We start from the raw sequence: 20,837 nt of genomic DNA, 5'->3' as shown, positions 1-20,837 counted from the left end.
TGACTTTCCCTCTCGTGCCCCCACGATGTAATAACTGCAGCTGCGTTCGGCTTCATTCAGAACCTTGCCTCCTCTTCCCTCGCGCATGGGTGGGCAGTTCAGGATGCTAAATAGGACATTTTGACTGCTCATATCTGTACCTTGGGGCCTACCAGATCTGAGGGCAGCCGAGTGCCTGCTCATTTAACTTGCACAGCTGCAAAGCTTCCAGCACAAATGCTCCTCGAACGCTTCTGCGCGGGGGCTGGATGCGATGGCGCATTGCTCGGCTGAAGAGGGAAAATAGAGACAACAAACTCCCCAGCCTCAGCGGAGAGCACCCTCCCCAAGCCGATGAGATTAAAGCAATAGATTTTCAAGTAGCCCTTCAGAGTGACTAATTTATATGGATATCGAGGATTCAGTTGGAAAATTTTTAAAAAAAGTAACTAGGGGAAAATATGGTGCTCTCTAAGTCCCAGTGGTATGCCACATTCATTTTACTAGAGAGTTTATTCTTTAGTACTTTCATGGATTGACATGAGGGAGGAATTCACATGTCAGGACAGATAAAATCTCCCTCCTGCCAAAGGAGTCTATTCAGACATGCATGTTAGTAGGTTGATAACTTATTCTGTATTGCAGAGGACTCAAAGATAGACATTTCTCCTTTTATCTCCATCTCTGCGCTCCCTGCATACTAAAGATACGGGGAAACAGCAAGATACATCTTAACTAACCCTCTCAGAGAGCAGTGACTTCTCCTAGCCTGAGCCAAGAGATGCAAACTTAAAGGAATAAGGTGTCACACAAACTAATAACAAACACATTAGCAATGTTTATGCACATAATTTGAGCCCTGTGCGAATATTGTTTAAAAAAAAATCCCTGGACTTTGTGGTTAATTTTTTTTTGCCAAGAAAAATGCACAGTATCGCAATGCTCTTGTTTCATGTTGCTCTGCTAGAAGCATGGGAAATAGGTTGAGAAAATGGGGGACCAGGGCAAGTTAAACATGTTGAAGAATTCATCTTTGACACGCTTTCCAAATACTAATGAAACCTTTGTGTTTTTTTGGGAGCTAGGCCCACTCTCCTTCTAAAGACTGGGGAATTGAATCTAACAACTTTATCCCTTGACTAGAGCAGAAGAAGTATGTCTAGTCTTCAAAATGGAATTAAAATACAGGGATGTTTAGTCTTATTCTTAAGCTGATCATCTCCATTTCATATACTTTTGATTTTTCTGGGGCTATCAAATGGCATAATTTTAGGGAAACTTGTTATTTAAGGGTATTAAATTATGTGAGTGTCATTCCTAAGGAGCTGTGTTTAAAAAATAGGGGATAAAGATCCTCCAGAGTGCAGCTCAGAGCATTTCTGAACTGCTCTTTGGTAGAAGGACTTTCCTTTTCTCCTTCTTCTTCCAGTGATGGTGCTGAGAGAGCAACCTCCTTCACTGTGAGGCTAAGTATTTGGGTTAGAAATAAATCAGCTTCTCTGATCTTTCTCTCATCCTTCTAACTCAGTTCCCAAAAGCAGATTCTTCTTATTTTTTAGCAGTTCATATACGTAGATTGAGAATAAAGTGGTTTAGAAAGTGTTTTATATAGATTTGTATACATACCTAAAATATTTGCCTAGATGTATCTTATCTAAGCTTCGGTACAAATCTGAATTTCCCAGGCTCGAACCACGCTTTGTGTAAATCGGTGTTGTCTCACTGTCTTTGAGGGAGCTTATTTACGTCAGCTCTGGAATTAGTTCCCTGTATTCCAGCCAGCACATAGCTGCAAGAGTCAAAATAACATGGATATGTACTGTTTTCCTGTTATCTCTAGCCTCTCTATAAACAGAAGCTATTAGAAATATTGTGAGAAAGCTATCTTGCGAGGTTTGTTCCCCACTCAAGAGGTTTTAGAGGGATATCTGACAAATATGTGCAGTTATACCAATCCTCAAACTTCAGCATTGTTTTCTTTGCCTTAGTAGTAATTCATGTTGATTTGCATACCCCAGCTTTGAGCTCTTATAGTTTCAGAGATCTTCAAACAGCACGTTGTTCCTTTTTCCTTTTGCTTCACCGTTATCATGCATTTTCAAGATACCTCAATGGAGAAATTTAAGAAAAATAAAAACACATGAAAATTCCACCCCCCCATTACTTTTTTCCTCTGGGAAATGTTGTCTATAGTGTGGTCCTTTCTAGAGAATGTTTTCATTCTACCTAAGATCTGAGGCTTCATTTTGGAAATAATAAGCTTTTCCCAGACAAGACTTAGTGAAGTAATGACTCAGAGGCACAGACAGACAAGTGGACTGTTTGTTTCATTTTAATTATTTATGTGGTGTCATCCTAACAATAATATATAATGACGTGTCTTCCAATGAATTCTTCTCTATTTGTGTATCACTTAATGGGAGAGTGAGACTAGGAGACATCTCAGCACAGATAATGATACAGAAAAAGTTAAGAAGCAGTAATATAGCTGAGAAATTTAAATTCAGTCATACATAATATCAATTCTGTAGTTGTTTCTTTGTTAAAGATTTCTTTTTCTGTTGCTATTGACCAACAGATTATTTGATGCTTTAAGAATATTTTAGACAAGGAGGTTTCAGCAAAGTGAGCTAAAACTGTGATGTCAGCTTTGAATTGTTCTTTTCCATTGATCTTCCCTTGATTTACAACCATTTCCCATCAGAAAGTTCTCTCCTGCTTTTTGTCAACCAAATTTGGGGCACAGTTTCATTCTTACAGAGAGCACCTGCTTTGTGTCCCTTGTGAAGGGGGATTAATCTCTTGCTTTAAGAATTTGTTGTCCACTGGCTCTCTTCACCATGAAACCAACCAAAAACATTCTGCATGTTTCTAGGTAGAATTGCTTGGAGATTTGCAAAATTATTTTGATCTTGGACCTGAGCCTGCCATTAAAGTGCTTGACTTGCCTTGACCACTGTAATTTTAGAAAGCTGACCCTTCTCCTTTGCAATTTACACAGTGTTTCTAGCCTAATGCAGAATTTCCCTCTTCTGCAGCTGGGAAGAGAATATCCATCATTTCCAGATGTGGACATATGATCCAGGAGGCAATTGAAGGGATTTTGAAATCATATGGTTTGGCTTATGGATTTGGATTGGTCAAGAGAGATTTGCCTGAAATCTTTGAGAGAGCATGGCACCTCTCTGACTCAGGAGGCATTTTAAAATAAAACCCAAAGTTAAATGCATTTTATAGAGAGGCTTAAAGCTTCTAAAATATAAATCTCAAATATTTATATGTGGGCTGCAATGGAACTGAAGTTACGACCTCATATGTGAATGTCTAGGATTTGTTTTTTCCTTCCACCAGCCCACCTGGAATGACTTTAGCTTTCAGCCTTACCTAAGGCTGTACCCAGGTTAGCTCCCAGTGACTTATGACTCCATCAATCTGCACAGATCTGTGCTGTACTCCTTCAAGGGAAGTAGTTCATCTTCTATATGACTGCATCCCCACCTCTTCCAAAGTTCAAAGAACCCAGGACAATTGCTTGCTCAAGCTGCCTTCCAGTTAGGATTGAAGATGTTCTCCCTGCCTCCCCATGTGAATCAGAACTTTCTGCTGAACTTTGGCAGAAACAGAAACTTCCAGCGTAATCCACCCCCTCTTGAACTAGAAAGACATGCGATGATGGTGATGAAATATCAGGTGAGAATTGCTCAGTATGTTTTAAGAAGCTTTGAACTGGAAATGGATCAATTTAGAGCTCTTTTCTGAAGTCAGAGTAGCACATTTTTTACGATCCATTTCCCATGAACTAACAACTGCTCCCTATCCAGCAGACAGTTTACTTGTAGCTATTTTGACTTGCATTATTCCACTTAATGAAGATAAACATAAGTCAGACACAGGAAAGCCACAGAATGAGTATGAACGGGAAGTGTTCCAAGTATTCAGCATTTACTAGGCAAAATTGGCCAGTAATTCCTTTTGCTTTTCACTGAGGATAAAAAATCCCTGAAAGATAATCATCATCATTGTTTGAACTAATATAGCAGTTTCATCCATTGGTCTGAGAACACTTCCCAAAAATTAGCTGGACTGAGAACAGCCTTGAGATTAGATTCATATTATTTAAAATACACATTTTATGGACAGAAAAACTCATGGGTCGTCTAGAGGTACCATGACTTTTCTTGAGTCCCAGAGTCAGAAGAGTACAGAAAATTTCTGACTGCCATTTCTATGATTTCAGTGGCATTGCAAAGGATTCTTAATGTTGCTTATTCAAGTTCCTTAAATTATTCATATTACAGTGACTATAGGGATGAATATTTTTTCAGCTATCATGCAGATTAAAAAAAAAAGTTATTCTTTTCTAGTGATTGCATGACTGTACCGCAGGACATTTCATCCTATAAACTGTTCATATATTTAATGCTCAGAATTGGTATTTGGCAGATGATTAGAAACCTAGATCCCATATCTTGATTTGGATTAGTATAATATTTTTTGAGCCAAAAAGAGAACATCAAATATTCAATCCATGCAACACTACTTTTCTGAGACTATAACATAACTTCCCTAGTCAAAATATCTATCCCCCAAACTTTTATCTGCATAAAAACTCTGTCCCCCTATGTTTCCATAAAGCAAATAATAGCATGGTGTGAACATGAGTAAAACAAATGTTCTGAGTCAATATGGGGGGTCATGGATGTTGTAGTTCACCCAGATTCTGTGACTCTACAATTAATAAGTGGTGGGCTGGAGTAGAGTAACACACTGGAAACAAATCAATGCACTCACAGGTCCTCATTTTTTTTTCTGTATGCTTCAGTCATCAGACATCTTAGGGGAATTTTGTTCCCTTATTTGTGGGTACATGGTTCAAGAAGTTTTCTAGTCCTCTCCTGCTCATGTTCCACTAATGACAGTAAGTAGACAGTGATGTGCATACTGAAATCCTTTGCCCAACCAGGCTAAATACAAATACATGATGCCCTTCTTTGAGACTTGAATCTCTACCCTACAAGCAGCACCATATGGTTAATTTTTAAGCCAACTGATCAAGTGTTTAATAAAGCAGAGGCTGGGTGGATGAGAAGGAGAAATGCCTTCCTCAGAGCCATTGTTCTGGTGGGCTGCATCTCTCTACCCTTTGTAGCATGGCAGGAAGAAATCCATGGAATGGAGCTGTAACTCATAAGACAGGAATGGGAGAAAAAGGTGTGCACAAGACTGTGGGCCAAATGCACTAAAAATGTTATTTATGTGCTACACTGGGATAATTACTGATTTATAGATCCGGTGAGAAAAACACTGATCTGGGGATTAGGCTCTCCAGGCTTCAGTCCTGATTCTGACATATGAAGCTGTCTGACCCTGAACACTTAAGTGTCCCCTTCTATTTTATCCTATTCCCCATATATTTTATCTATTTTCAGGCCAAGGTTCCTGCAGACCATAACCCTGTTGCTCAGGGTATCTCCTTCCAAAAAGGTATTTACAGATTCTGCCCTAAAATCATACTTACATTTACCTGAATTGGTACAATTGGGTTCTTTGAATTCCAGCAGCACAACGTTGACATAGAACTGGAATCACTTAGTGGGGCTGGTCTCGGTGTTTTAATTAGGTAGCTCACAACTACCTCTTGAATTTTTCACATAAAGTTAGATTTGAAGCAGATGATCAAAATTTATTTATGCATGCATTCAAACAAGACAGCACTGTAACTGAGAAAGCTTAAAGTCTTGTGTTTAAAAAAAACCAAAAAACAACTTATTTGGGAGATGAAGTCATCTGCAGAAAAAAATTACCCTCACAACAACAAAACAGTCTTCCAGCTCCTGTCTTTTTAGATTGTAGCATGCCATCTTTAGTATTTATTTCCCTAAGAGCTTGCCTTTTTTTTTTTTTTAACAGATGTATACTCCCTTCATTGGTGTTTATTTAAAACCCTGCCAATATATCTGAAATCAGCACATACTGAATGTTGATGCACCACCTTGCCTAATTGACTTAGCTGGAAAATAAACAGTGAAAGGCTATTTCAGCAGCAAACTGGTTGATACAGCTACTCATTCCCTACCTTTATCTATGTGCCACACAAGCAGACAAGCACCTGGTATTTCACACAAGGTTGTTGCCCATTTCTGCAGCCTTCAGGATTTTAGGGACAAACTCGGTATTGGTGTCACTGTCACCTCTTGAATCCAAACATGACATTTTCATCTCTGCTGCCCTAAAAGCCTTGACAACACCCAGAAGATGCCATCATACCCCTGAGAACTTAGTAAAACTTATTTAAAAAACAATAGGCTCCTGCATGTTCGCAGTAAATAAGGATTGTAAGGCTATTCACGCAACGTGAATAATTTGCTGCTAATAATATTGACACTCAATCTGTCTGCAAAATGTCTCTGTTAGCAGGAAACAATCACACTGGGAGGTGTTAGGAAGACTTTGCAGTGGAGTGGTAGAATGAAGTAATTAAAAAATGACTGGAAAATGTATTGAAAATTTTCTTTTTTGTTGTTTTTAAATATTAGAAAATAAATAATGTATAATGTATAATTTATAGAGGAAAATAGCTTTCTGCTAGTTTTGCTTTTAAACAAGCATATATTTGCTTTACAAAAGAGACACAACTTGGAATATATTGGTAAAAAGAAGGTAGAGATGTAAAATAGTCCAACAGGGGAAAAAAAAAATAAAAGGAAATTTTTGATGATGGTGGTACTGATCACTGAACTGGGACATAACAAAATTGGATGAAGTGTTTTAGGAAGAATTGAAAAAGAAAGGCTTTAGCAGAAAGGTATAAAGGACTCCTACGGAAATTCATATTTCAGTTTCATGTAGGATATGCTGCTTCCACAAACATTTTACTTTCTACATTATCTTTTGTTCAGCTTTTCCCCAAATACAATGATTATTCCTGGGAAAATATTTAGCAGATGAAAATTTCCATTTCTATGGAGTTGGGTTAGGAACTGATACATATCTTTGAAGGAATACTTTTGGGGGTTTTACATTAAAGATTTTCTATCACATATTTCAGAAGTTAATATTTATTTTTGTTAATTTAATAAAAAGGTTGCTCCTCTGAAGTTTTGTTTAAGCCCTTATCCATCATTTTAGGGTATTAAATGGCTACAGATTTTTTCCACCGATATAAAAGTGTCTTAGTGTATTTATGCTATATATGTCCTTTATTAGAATTGGATTTTTATACCATATCATTAAAAAAGAATATAAAAATAATAAAATGACAAAAGATTGATTTTCCATATGTCTTTGGTCAGGAGGAATTTTTAACTTTTAAATAATAAATCAAAAATAGAACACAGTAAAGAAGAGCCTTTGAGTTAGACTTGATATGAAAGAAGTTGGTTTTTTAGAGGTTTTAGTATTTTTAAAGGAAAAAAAAAGTTGTATGACCCAGATTTTTTTTCAATAATTTTCTTTTGCTTTTATTTTTATTATCTTGATAACATTTTTCATTGCCAAAATAAGCATTAGGTGTGCAGATAATTTAGGTGAGGTGTTTTCTTTTAAAGATTCTCCAATTTGGTGTACTCTGTAATTGCTTACTACCCACTTACTCACTGACACCCTTCCTCTTACTATAGTGAATTAGGAGATTTTTAATGGCTATTCATGTTGGATACTGAGAAAACATTCTTTGCTGCACAAAATAAAATTCATGTCCTAGACCGTAATTTCTAAGTCATTAATGACAGTTGGATTGCTGTGTGCATTACATATGTGATAAATAAAAGAACAGAATCAGAGGAAAAGGAAGAATATTTTACTCTCAATATCACTTTCCTAGAGTTTAGAACTGAGACAGAACAGAGCCCAGAAAAGCTTCCTAATTGTAGGCTAAAAGGCAGAAATCTCTTGGGCTAAGCTAAGAAGCGGAATAGAAAGCTTTGCTGAACAGAATGACACTCCTGGAAAGTTTAAATTTGTGTTTATCATCATCAACACAAATGTTTAAATTTGTGACGAGCTGAAAAGGCTCAGAGCTGGTGGCTTCAGTCCCACCTCCTCTGAGCTGAATGGCTCCTCTGAAGCCAAACCTGTATTTGAAACTGGCTTTGAACACATGGACGTGCTGCTGCCAGATAGGAGAAAATTGGATCCCATCAGGAAATGACCAGTGTGAGAGAAGGTTATGAGTTTATTAACCTGATGAATAAAAAAGTAAATATTTGGTGTAAAACCTGTCAGAGATTACACTTGTAAAACTTCTAATTCAGCTATTTCCTCTTAGAGCTGTCAAAATATGTCTTGGATAAGTTAATACAACATTACACATTGCAGAAGCTTTTGCTCTAACCTGAAGTTCAATCATTTCTTAGAGCAATTTTTTTCCTTCCTCACCAACCTGTCTTATCAACAGCCTACCTTTGTGTCTGCAGGCTGCCTTCCCAACTCTTTATTTCCATAGCTCTAACCTTTGCACTGTGTTTTCAAAATGTTTTCAAAATGCTTAAAACCAATCCTTAAAACAATGGCAACCTGACGGGTAATTACCGATGGACCTGAGGAATGAATTTTTCTCATGGACTGGAATCTCACTGGTGTCTCTGCAGCCTGTCCCCTCTTTCTAATAGCATTTCTGGAGAAGGCTAGAGAGAGAATCATGGCCCTGATACAAATTTAAACTGAAGGAGGCAATAGGTAGAAAAGGAGCAGTCAACTCCCACCTTTGCTACCCTCATGAGTCAAATGAAAACATTTTGCTATGAAAATTGGAGATATCGGACAACCTTTGCCTGCAAACTTCTGCAGCATTGAGAAAAGAAAATAAAGAAAATAGCTGGAGAAGGTTTTATTTTCTATTTAAAACCAAGTAGACCATATTAAAGTCTCTCCCTTTCTCTCACTAGCTGTTTGCCCTCTAGACGAAGAAGGATTTATCTCATACATTTCAAAAAAAGTCACCTCTCTGTAACCTACAGTTCATTCAATCAAGGCTTAGCGTAAATAATCAGTATGGAAAACACCAATCGGCTCTGAAGAGCCCCTGGATTTAGGAGGAACTCACTGCTCATGTCTGTGCAGCTCCTCTGGGGAGCAGAGGAAGGAGAATGTCTCTTGATTTACTCTGCCCTATTTCTCGGCTCTGCCAGCCTCTCTGCTCTGTCCACTTCACAACCGTCAGATGCTGGGAGACAAGCATATGGTGTTTACTTCTCTGACTGACATCTCCCTGGTTTTCCTCACTCCTCAAGAGAATCCTCTCTTGCCAAGTCAGTTTGCAAGGGCTTGGATGTAGCCATGGCCCTCTGGTCGGGATCCAAGCTATTCCTCATTTTCCTTTGGCAAATGTTAGTAGAGGACAACCTCCCTTTTCCTTACAAAAATCAGTGTTTTGTGGAGGGAAACTCAAATCCAGAGGCCAGCCTGACCCTGGGTGCCCTTTGGTGTGGGGCTGCACAAAGGTGTCACCCAGAGGTTGTGGCAGCCCCTCGTGCTCATCCCGGGGGCTGCAGGGGAGCAGAGCATCGAGGCCCCAGGTGAGGGACTGCCAGGAAATCCTTGCCAAGGGGCTGTGGACAGCCACTGGCACTGCTGCTGCAGCTGATGAAGGCTGAAATGAAGAAGAGGTGCCAAACAGAGGATTTGCGTTTGCTGTAGGTTGTGAAGCTTAAACGGAATTTGGCTTGGGAGTGGTTTTATTATCCCAGGGAGTCCTGCTGCCCACTTGGAGACATAAGCTGGACATGTTTTGGGATGAAAAATAAAAAAAAACAAACACAAAAACTCCAGTCTCTTTTAAGATCAACTTGTGCTTTATTCTTTTTATTTTTGTCCTTCTATCTTCTCCCTCCCTCCTTCCCTCTTTTCCTCCCTCCCTCCCCCCACCACTTTGATCTGGTGATAAGGGCATCTTTATCACCCTTATCAGGTCCCCAATTCTTGCCTGGCCTTTTGAAGTGTGACTTCCTGCACCCAGTGTTCAAGCAAGGATACTGGGCACTGCAGGTTTCCTGTTGCTTTTCCTCTATATCTACAAGTTTGCTTCACTTTCCTTCCTGTTTTTCTGTTTCATTTGTTTGTGCTTCCCTTCACTGATCAAACCCGCCTGTCTCCCTCTGACAGGTCCTCCCTCACTTGTAGATCATTATCACTTATCTATTTTTCTTCTCCAGTCTCTCAGTGTGATCATTCCCTTTTCTCTGCTGTGTCTCATCCTTTCTATCCTTTCTTCCTTCCTTCCTTCTTTCATCTGTTTGTTGAGATTTTTTTCCCAACCGATTAGTTTTGACATGTGTTTTCTGTTCTTGCTGAGATGTTCCTTAGACTTGTTTTAGACCCTTGACTGAACTGGAGAAAAGCCTGAAAATGAACCAGAATATCCTCTGGGATTTTGCCCAAAGAATATTGGAGTTAGAAGCAACACTAATTGACTCAATGGGATTTAGGGTGAACTCCCTGTTCTTTCTTTCAGCAAATCTCCTGAACATTTGCTAGTTTTTCCAGATCTCTGATGGTGGTAGTTTGCAATCTTTGACATGTTATTAGTTTGAAGGAAAATCTTTGTAGGAAATTTTTATTTTTTTCCTTATTTTTACTAAGAAAAAGAAAGCTCTGAAGAGATATTTAGCCTTCTCAATGAGTAAATATAATTCCATATTTCACTACAGGCTCTAAATATGTGTTGGGATTTTCCAGATCTATGATGTATGAAATAATTCAGATGGCAAAACATTATTCAGGGGCTTTCCAATTAGTCCCACAATACCTGTTTGGAGGACTGAATAACGCTGAGGCTGTTTTCTCTGTTTTTAAGCAGGTTTTTCCTTTCCATGGGGAGGTGATGGTTCAGTAAAAAAACCCCACAGCCATGAGTTTAGGTTTTCTCATGCACCAGCACTATGTGAGTGCATCCAGGCACAGGAGGAGTGAGGGAAACTTAATTTCAGCCACAATGCTGATCTTTGGCAAACGAGTGGTTTTATGGTGCTTCATGCAGCTCTGTTATTTATTTATTTATTCTTACAGACCCAGCACAGTGCCTTAATGGGTGAGCTGGGCTGTGGCATTAACTCCTCCATCCAGCTGGGCACAGATTTGCATCCTGCTGCCAGTGGGCAGGGTAGGATCTGAGTTTGCTTGCTGGGTACGGTGTAGCTCTCATACCCAGCTGAGCTGGAGCTTACCAGGGGATACTTCCCCTCTTGGAGGTACAAATGGCAGCTGCTTTAGGCAATAGGAGATGGCCTTGGCAGATCCCTGCTCTGTCAGGGAACATACTGTACTTTGCTCTCACCAGATGCTCATGGTGTGTTATCATCCTGTTTTCACTCTAGGAATCACTGGCTGAAAAAGCATTGGGAAAGCTGGGGGGAAAGTGAATATATATTTTATAACATAAGTTTATTGCAGTATTTACAATCTGGTCTGAACCAAAATCCTCCTAATCCTAAAATTACTTTCTTCCAAACTTTTCTGTTATTTCATTCCTATAAACTGACATGCTTAACACCGTGAAAATATCAAGTCTTTGCCTGCCCCTTATCTTTGGAAGGAAAAAATATGTGAGTGAATAATTACAGAAAGCTTTTTTTTAAAAAAAAATTACATTTAATTATCCTTAAACTATAGGATTATAAGTTTAAGAATAGGAAGGAAAAATAAAGGGGAAGGAGGAAAAATGAGTAAATAAAATGGGATCAAAACTTCAAATTTCAACTCAGATCTCTCCCCTCCTTTGACAGTTCACAGAGCCCACGAGGAGTCGTTCTGTAAGGGAACAGGGTCAGCATGGAGGGAGGTGAAGGGCTCTGGGTTATAGATGGGAAGGTGGATTGCTGCCTCTGCACAGGCTGCTTTCAGTCCTTTCTGTTGTTGTTTGAGCTGTGTGGCAGCGCAAGACAAAAGGGGACACTGCAGCTTTCGAGCTTTCAGGACTGGGGGCTGAGGAGGAAAGGAGAGAAGAGCATGATTGATGGAGTTCTGGTTGGCTTATAAAGGGCAGCCGGGAGTGCAGGGAAATAATCAGGGAAAAGGGCGTCCCGTACTGGCGCTCTCAGAGGGGAGAAATGAATCCTGCACCTCTGCATTATTAAGTTGTCAGGCGGGCTGATGATGAAAATCTGAAGGTCAGGCATAACAAGAAGCACCTTATGGGGGGATCATGACCTTTCTGGAAGTGCTACACTCATGTTTATCTGCACCTAACCCTTATCCACAATTCTTCATTTGATAAGAACATTGGGAAAAGGGATGGGGAGGAGGGGGGGGAAGGGAGAGGGAAGTCCTCATCATATGTATAAGCAGTGTGTGAAATTAGGCTTCCTGTGAAACTGATTGTGGATGCTCAATTCACAGTGAAAGATAATAAACCAAAAGGACACACGAGGGATGCAGGCAGAAATTGTTCACTACAGTGGAACTCAATAAAGGGAACAAGAGCTTTCCTAAATGACAAATTTGGTACAGCGGTGCTAAAATCAGGATTCTCCCTTGCACCACTGCAGCAATTTGCTCTCAGCTCTACCACTTTTTATTTACTTTGGAAGTCCTAATAATGTTAGAGAGTGGCTTTTTCATCTATTTATTTATTTATTTCTCCCCAGCAATGTTTATTCTTTAACTGCTTACTTTAAACCAAAGAGTCAAGGTGAAGGACAATGAAACGTTAGATTCCAATTGATTTTTCCTCTTTAGTTTCCATATCAGAAATGAGTATAAATATAAATATATTCCAGGGTTAGACGCCTGTCCTGTGCTTGCCTTATTGACTGCTTTAATAAATGTCCTGACCCCTCCTGCACGTGCATGCACACACGGGCTCACACATGCTCGCAATCAAAGAGGTGGAGGCATTGCTGGGGTATAAATGCAGTAATGATGGCAGTCACACAGAAAATATTCCAAACCTAAATCTGCTCTAAGAACGTGCTAATAAGCTTTTTATTTCACCCCAATTTACAGCATCTTGATTGTGCTTTTCAAATCCGTGAAGTATTTAAAGCATGACGAAGTACACTTGTGGAAAAGTGAAGTCAAACAAGACTTCATAATTATTGCAATATATTCACTTTTCATGCATAATCCTTTAAATTAGCAATACAATATATCACCCCTACTGCCATTAGAGGCTAATGCACCTCTATTGAAAGCTGTGTTAAGGAAAATTATGTCCTATCTGGAAAAGTCACATAAGCTTCCAAAATATTTAATGATGGTAGGTTCCCATCCTGTAATTTTTGCATACTCAAGTAGCCTCATTAGCCTTGATTTTCTTACATCAATGGACAATAACCTATTAACTTTAATGGATTTACTAATACACACTGATGTGAGATCAGAATCAGTACCTTTGGGACATCTTATTTAAGGATTACCAGAACAGCAGGAAAAGAGATATAATATACAAACTAATGAATAGTTTTATTAGATGAATTGTGTGATACTGGAATCCATCAACTGCCTTTAAAATGACTCTTTAATGAACAGGTGACACTGAAAAATACTATATTGTCGATACAGCACATAATGAACCTTCTGTATCACATAAAAATGAAAGAAAGGTTTTCTATTTCTACTGCTTAAGTGATTCAATTTATCTATTTTTACTCTTCTGCTCTCCCATGTGCTTCCTATTGCTGGGGTTTACAGACCACTTTTCATATTCTATTAAAAAACCCAACTAATAACACCTGGGCTTTGTACAGTGACTTCCATTTTCAGATCTAGTCCTGATCTGGGGTGGAGGTTTATACAACTTATTGCTAAGGAAATGAGGACATGGGAAATGAAATGAAGTCCAGAGCCACTGCAAAGACTAGTGACAGATCCTAGGTCATCTGGTAAATTCGATGGCTTCCTCATTTTGAACATTTTTTTCTGTGGGTCAAACAGTATTATTTTAGATGAGAGGTGCCAAAAAATAGTTTGGGTTTCTCCCTAGGCTTTGGGATGGATTTGGTGGAGTACAGTCATATTCCCTCAGCAAAAGTCCTCATGGAGCACATTGTTATTTTACATGAACAAGGATTGCAGAAGGCAGGTTGAATCTTAGCTCCATTGCAAATCCTTTTTGATTACCAATAATTGCAGGAGCTTTTGAATCTGAGAGCTCATGGGGGTGTAAATGGGGGTGTAAAAATATACTTTGAAGGTCATTGTGTGGGGAGGTTTGTCTCCAAGCAATAAAACCCATGAACCCCTCCAGTTTTTCTATGCAATGGTGAATCTCATGTTTCAAGGGGTGTGGGAATTTAGAGCAAATTTGCCTTTCTAAACCATCTGTCCATTCCCAAAACTTTGCCTTCATAAGCAAGCCTCTACATCCACTGTGATGTGATCATCATGGCCAAATAAATTTGTCTCAGTTCATGTGTATTCACTCAATATTGTACTTGTTTGTTCAGTATAATGTGAGCCGCCCAGAATGCTGCTTGGAAGCAAAAGCCAAATGAAAGGAACTGTACAGAATTTTCACAGCTCTGTCCTTTGTAGAACCACACATAGATTACTTCACCATTTTCTGTGGTGGGGGCTCAAATTCAAGTCCTTTTCTGCTAACCAACCCTCAATTCTGTGAACTTCAGCATCTGTGAGACTTGTGAGAGATTTTATTATCTTTTGAGACTTTTTCCCTCCTCCTCCTGTCATCAAAATTGAAACTGGCTGATAAATGAGACAGAGAAGCATGATCTCATAACATGGTTTGTTAGAAATAGAAGCTAACAGATAATCTGTGTAAAAGCTGGTGGCCAAATCAGATTTTCTTACAGATTTCGGAATTGTGCTCCTTTATATGTTTATACGACACATTCTTGTTATTGCTTACCTTAAAATATCATGCCAGATATTACTAGGAGTCAGATGCTGCAGGTTTTTTTTGCCCCCTTTTTTTTTCCTTTTGTATTACATTGTAATGTCGATATGACTTAGGAAGGGCTTGGCTGTCGTGTATCCACACTGGCATCATCTTATTAAAAAATGTGGAGCCAATAAAGCAGAGTAAGATACTGATGTTAGAAAAACCTACAACCAACACATTCCCAAACATGAAGATCCTGATTTTATGCAGTGCAGAGGACAAAAGTAATGAAAAACGAAAGCTACTTAATAGTTGCTAGTTAGATGTGGTAAGTTCTATGGTACATCTTAAACCTAATGAGTCTGAGGTGAGGAATAAAGAAGCCCTTTTCTTCACAGCATCCAAAAGAATGAGTGATGATTTCCAGTTGAACTCCTCTAAAATCAGATCTGGCCAGAACTCAGTGGGCAAATTTGCCTCACATAATGGATTATTTTTAGGCTAAATGAAGCTTTCATTGAAGCCAATGGAAATATTTTCATTGACTTTAACAGATTTTGATTCCAGGGTCTCTATCTAGTAATCTATATAAAGTTCTGGACAATCAAGGAAAGGGCATTTAAGTAGTTCTTTGTAGGGGCTTTGAAACTCTTTAAGAATCACAAAAATCATCTCTATTTTTTGGCTACACCTGAGGTTCTAGAGCCTATTAGTCAATAACATGAAATGAAACTCTCTATACTGTCCAAAAAATTGCTATATGCATTTAAAAATAGCTCCTGAAAAAGGCGCGCCACCAAGCTTTTCCACTGTTGTTTTTCAGCTGCACAAAGCATGACTGTATTGCTTTAGTGATGACTATTTTTACTCTCTGTTTACAAAGCCTGCATTTTAAACTGTGATAATCCCCTAAACTTGATGCAAGCCTCAGAGGGCTGAAAGCTGGCATGGGAGATGCCAACCCAGGTGTGGTGCTCTCTTCAAAGCATGACGGAAGCCATGGCTGTGTTACAGGGTGGCAGATGCACACACGTCGCTTGGCCAAGTTGCTGCTAAAAATGGCTTTAATATCAGAACATGACAGTTTACAAGCAGCCAGTTAATCCTTCACATGGGCCAAGTGCTTGTTGTTTGTGAGGAGGGGAAATTCTGATGGAGGAGACTTTTATTTTCCCACACATCTTTGTCATAAAAATAAAGAAAAATCCTATCTGTTCCTTGTTACCTACTCTCGTGTCTTAAATCTCTTCATCTTCAGCCTTCCTGCTACCCTTGCCAGTCCATTTCTTATCTCTCAGAACGTCTATCCTTGTTGATGGTGTTTCCACCCATGTGGTTGCTCCTACTTCAACTTTTCAAGGAGTCAGAAACTGCTGCTTGTGTTACGCTGCTCATCACAGAGGTGTTTTATACACTGTGATCTCAATCTTGGAAACCTGTGGCCTTGATTTGTCTGTTTGGTTGTTGTTGTTTTTCCTTAGTCAAAGAAAACTGTATAAATCCATTTCAATTGAAAATACTTTTACTATCTGTGCATGGGATTAAATTCTATACATAAAATACAGGAAACTGAACATCAAAAAGGAAAAGAATATTTAAGGGAAAAATACCAAAGACTGTGCTGTCCTTTCAATTTCCATTATACATATTGTGTCAATTTTTGTTGGTATGAAGGAAGTTTTCTATCATGATTTTTGTTTGGAAAAATGCATATTAGTGAGGATGACCATGAGCTGTAAATTAATATGAGGTGGGTAGTTAATCTGGTCAGTCGTATGAACGTTGGGTCAATGACCAGCATTTTTCTTCAAGGAGTAACTGCTCACCTTGGAAATTGGTTTGGTTGTTTCCCCATGGTGTTCCCTTCCAGCATGTGTAATAAGCAAAACTCTGGTGAGTAAAACAAACAGGAAGTTTTCTACTGGAGACAACTTTTGTTTATGTTACAAGAATCCTGAAAAACTTGATCTGAATGTTGGATTTTCTGGGGACAATTGAATGCATTTCAGGGGATAGTTTAGGGCTTGGTGTGAAAATGGTTTTTGGGCTCCAGGAATCTGACGTTGTTTCAGCAGAAATGTGTTTTAAATTGAAAGCTCCTGGTGTAGGGACCAATCCTGAGATTTTGGGAAGGCACAGATCAGACAGCATTAGAACATTACGTTGAACAGAATTTTAACAAAAAACATTGATTTAAAATCCATGATGTGGGGCCTTTACCTGGATTTGCCAAGCTATCTGGCTGTGGGATACAGAAATCTTGTGTCATTTTTCTACATAACTATAACTTCCACTACTTCTTTCCTAAATAGGCTGCAATATTAACTGTGTCTTTTTTCCCCTCATGTCACTTCCAAGACAAGAACCACGGCTCCAGTTAGTGGCAGTGCTGGTATTAGAATTTGATGCCATGTCACAGAGAGATTGACATAAATATCAAAGAGAGGAAATCTGGATTAAGAATAAGCAAATGTAAACAGAGACTAAAGCAAAAACTACTCCAAAATCCCACTGACTCCTTCAGAGTCTATTAATCAGAAACCCATCTCACTTAAGCTTCTATACTAGAAATTAACACTGGAATTTTTACAATATCATCTCACGGAAGAAGATCAGTTTCTAGCCATCCTTAGAAGAGCAGAATAGTTTAAACAGTGTTTTCATTATAGTGCTTTTACTGGGTATTATTTTTACTATGGAAGGTCCTTTAGAATTAATGGGAATTGATTTCAGTGGCCTTTGACATATTACTGAAAATAATACGGCAAAATACAACCTTTTCCCTCTTGCCACTACGCAGAGGCTTTAACTGGGAAAGCAGTTTACAATGGTGCCCCCATGTAAGGCTTTATTCAAAAGATTTTACGCTTGATAACATCTGAGCCATAGGAGCTGTATGTGGGGTTTAGCATCTTAGCAGCTGCAATTCCTAATCCTGATTCCGTTGCCTCCATATTAAAAGCTCCATGGTCACAGGACAGCAGCTTTGGCCATTCCACATTGTCATTCATTCCTGTCCCCCACACGCGTGCCTGACCATATAGGAAAATGAGTTTACAACCGACTACGCCTATGGGACTCCCAGAGGGACACAATGCCAGAGCCTTTACTGGTGGTGGATGCATCCTCAAAAGGTTTGAAAGTTTGGTAAGTACATCCTTAACTAAACTCTTTTGACCTTTATTCAGATTTGTTTTCGGAGAAGGGCAAAGGGTTGGGCCAATTCTTGTTTCACCCAACTGGCTTGTCCATCTGAGGGCTATAATTAATCACTGAATCGCAGCCATACTTTGTTTTGGAGGCTGGGTCCCAATCCAGCAGGGCACTAAACTTTAAGCACATGACTAATTCTTTAAAGTCAAAGGGATTACTCATGTGCTGAAAGTCAGCTGCATATTGAAGTAGTTTTCTAGATCAGGCCTCGAGGAGTTAGGGAGCATTTATATTTATTGTACAGCAGCACCAAGTTCCTTAGTTTCCCTTTTCATCTCTTTGGTCCTCCTTGGTGCCTGGGAATTTTCTTTACAACAGCTGTGCTAGGAGGCAGTGAGTATAGTTTGGAGCAAGATGTCATCCACTCCCAAAGTGTGGGATTGAGAACTCAGTGTTCAGACTTCATTTTGTAGACTTTTGAAAAAAAAGATTCGGAATCTAGTCACCTTCACATTTAGGGAAGTTTCCTATTTATGTTCTGTATCATCTGATCTTCACACACCAGTAGTTTATGCTGCCATGCATTTATTTCTTGATGTGAAGTTGCTTTGTCATATCAAAAAATAGACAGACATATAAAAATCAGTATCCAAGAAAACCAAGAGAAATCACTTGTTTGGATCTTTTGTAGTAAGTGATTATGTTACTTCAAATTTAATTCTCAGCTTGCCCGAACAGGTAGCAATAGCAGTTTTACACCACTTGAGGATTTGTCTCCTTAGGAACAAACAGGCCTCACAAATATGCTTTTTTGAATTGCAAAATGCAGAGGCAAGTGAACTGAATTACATCCCACAGGCTAAAACCTCCCAAGAAAACATCTAATACTAATTTAAAAAAAATAATAAATAAGAAAAATCTGTCTTTTTTAATGAAACTAAGATTTTCTGAGGGTACATCAAGGGTTTTATTACTGGTTATACATAATAAAGTAATTGTGTAATTAGTAATACATTTGTCACTCCTTTACTGAGGAAAAAGTAAAACATGTACTGCTTTTGTGTAAATCCTGACAGTGGTGATTTTTTTTCCTGAGAATTATACCATTATATCATAAAAGTGTCAAGGCATGAGTTTACTGTTCCTACTAATATTCTAAAATATTCTCTTAGGCTGACATCTCTGTCAATTAAAATTAAACAAAATTGCATTCTGCCATATACACTTCAAATAGGAAGCTTTCAAGTTTATGGCTGTTCTTTGAATTGATTTTTAAGATGGCATCTGTAAAACTTGGCTAGTACAAGATGAGGTAGGATGTAGTTAAGGTTCAGTCAATTTTAAAAATGTTTTAAAGATCGTAAATTGACAACTGAAATAGACTGAACATCCTTGGGATTTTTGGGCTGTCAAATATAAATCCATTTTTTTTTAAAAACAGAGCTCTTGCAAACTGAAAATTTTATGAAAACATGTTCTTTCCTCTCCCCCTTCTCCTCCCCCCAGCTCCTTTGATATTTTTGCAATAAGTTACACAAACAAGAGGGCTTCTGGTGTTGTTTCCAGTTGCTCGGTCTCGCGGGATTTGGAATTCTTCTTCTCCTGGTGTTTCCCACAGAAATAGAGTGAGAACGTGCTTTCTCACGGGACTGTATTTCTCATGGAAAATAATAGGGTTGCCGGCAGCAAACGTTTTCTGCAGTGATGCCCTGCCAATAAAGTCTTCAGGGAAATTATTGCCCTCAATAAGATGAAGACTAGTAAATTGGAACCCCCATCCCTACTCCACAAAGATATGTCTTTAGGAAGCTTTCTCCTTCTATTATTCCCTGGAAACCCTGACCTCAAGAAAATGCTGTAGACAGTAATGCTTGGTTTACACTTAATTTTGTTCCCCAGAATAAAGATGTCAGTTAGTGTGGAAAAATAAAAAAAGAACAATCTTCTCTCCTGGACACCTTGACTAACACATTTATATCAGCACAAGCCCCGGTGTCTCTCACTTATGTCGAGAAAAGTTGTTTTACAGGATATCTTTATTTTGTTAAGGAACTACAATTATAAAAAATGACCATTTTTGCTCTCAAAATGTCATCCTCTAAGGGGGAGGTTTCTGACATAGCAAACCCTCGTATGTGTAATATTGTCTAAGGTGTGTTGAATGCATTCTAATATTACTATTATTTATTATTGTTATTATTATCATTATTATTATTGTTTTACTATGCGTCCAATTCTATCATAATCCATACTATCAAAATTTTAAAAGTGGACTGTGTTCATTTAAAGCACATATTTTTGGAAAGTAATCTCCTGTATGGAAATTCAAATTCAGTCAGTGTGCTTTCCACTGTTGGAAATGCAACAGGTCTCTGTAGAGTGGCTAGGGAAATCTACTCATTCCTAGAGAAAAAGTTTCTGGGGAGCAGAAAAAAAAAAAAAAGAAGAAAAAAAAGCAAACCTTCCCCCATGGAAATGAGCTCTGAAAGAAATGCAGGTGTTGCCACGCAGGAATTCATGTCAAGAGAAATATTTCCCCAGGGTCCCATGAGAGGAAAGGGGAAAGGAGGGGGGACTCTGGGGTGCGTGACCCAAGAGTAGGGAAAAAAAGCAGAGGCTGGTGACAGAAAGACCTTAATTCATGCACCATATGCTTGAGTGATGTGTTTACTTTCAACCTTCAAGTCAAATTCGAGCAGCAGCCAAAACCCACAGATCAACACATTTTTAGTACAAAGTTAAAGTAGAGTCATTGGCACCCTCGGTCCCCCATCAATTTCAGAAACAACATTAAATCCATATTAATACCCACTTTTAGTTAGCCATGTCAAAGGAGATGGTAATTATGGGTAAGTATGAAGGTTAGGATGAAACCAAATAGTTGCTGCTGGAGGAGGTAATATAAGCATAATTAGTTGGAAGGGTTATT

The 20,837-nt window shown here is 38.7% G+C and overlaps 1 long non-coding RNA gene across 1 annotated transcript in view; it reads left to right on the top strand.

Annotated features, from left to right (window-relative positions):
- The window catches only part of LOC140684819 (uncharacterized), a 72,409-nt gene that overhangs the window by 33,321 nt on the left and 18,251 nt on the right, over positions 1 to 20,837 (top strand). Inside the window, exon 4 of the long non-coding RNA XR_012057625.1 lies at positions 17,718 to 17,902. This is a non-coding gene — a long non-coding RNA (uncharacterized lncRNA). The remainder of the gene's footprint in view (positions 1 to 17,717; positions 17,903 to 20,837) is intronic.

The sequence above is a fragment of the Taeniopygia guttata genome, chromosome 10 (assembly GCF_048771995.1).
Source record: "Taeniopygia guttata chromosome 10, bTaeGut7.mat, whole genome shotgun sequence".
Classification (NCBI taxonomy): Eukaryota; Metazoa; Chordata; class Aves; order Passeriformes; family Estrildidae; genus Taeniopygia; species Taeniopygia guttata.
The sequence above is the reverse complement of the archived record's forward strand: the minus strand, read 5'-3'. Positions and strand labels throughout refer to the sequence as shown.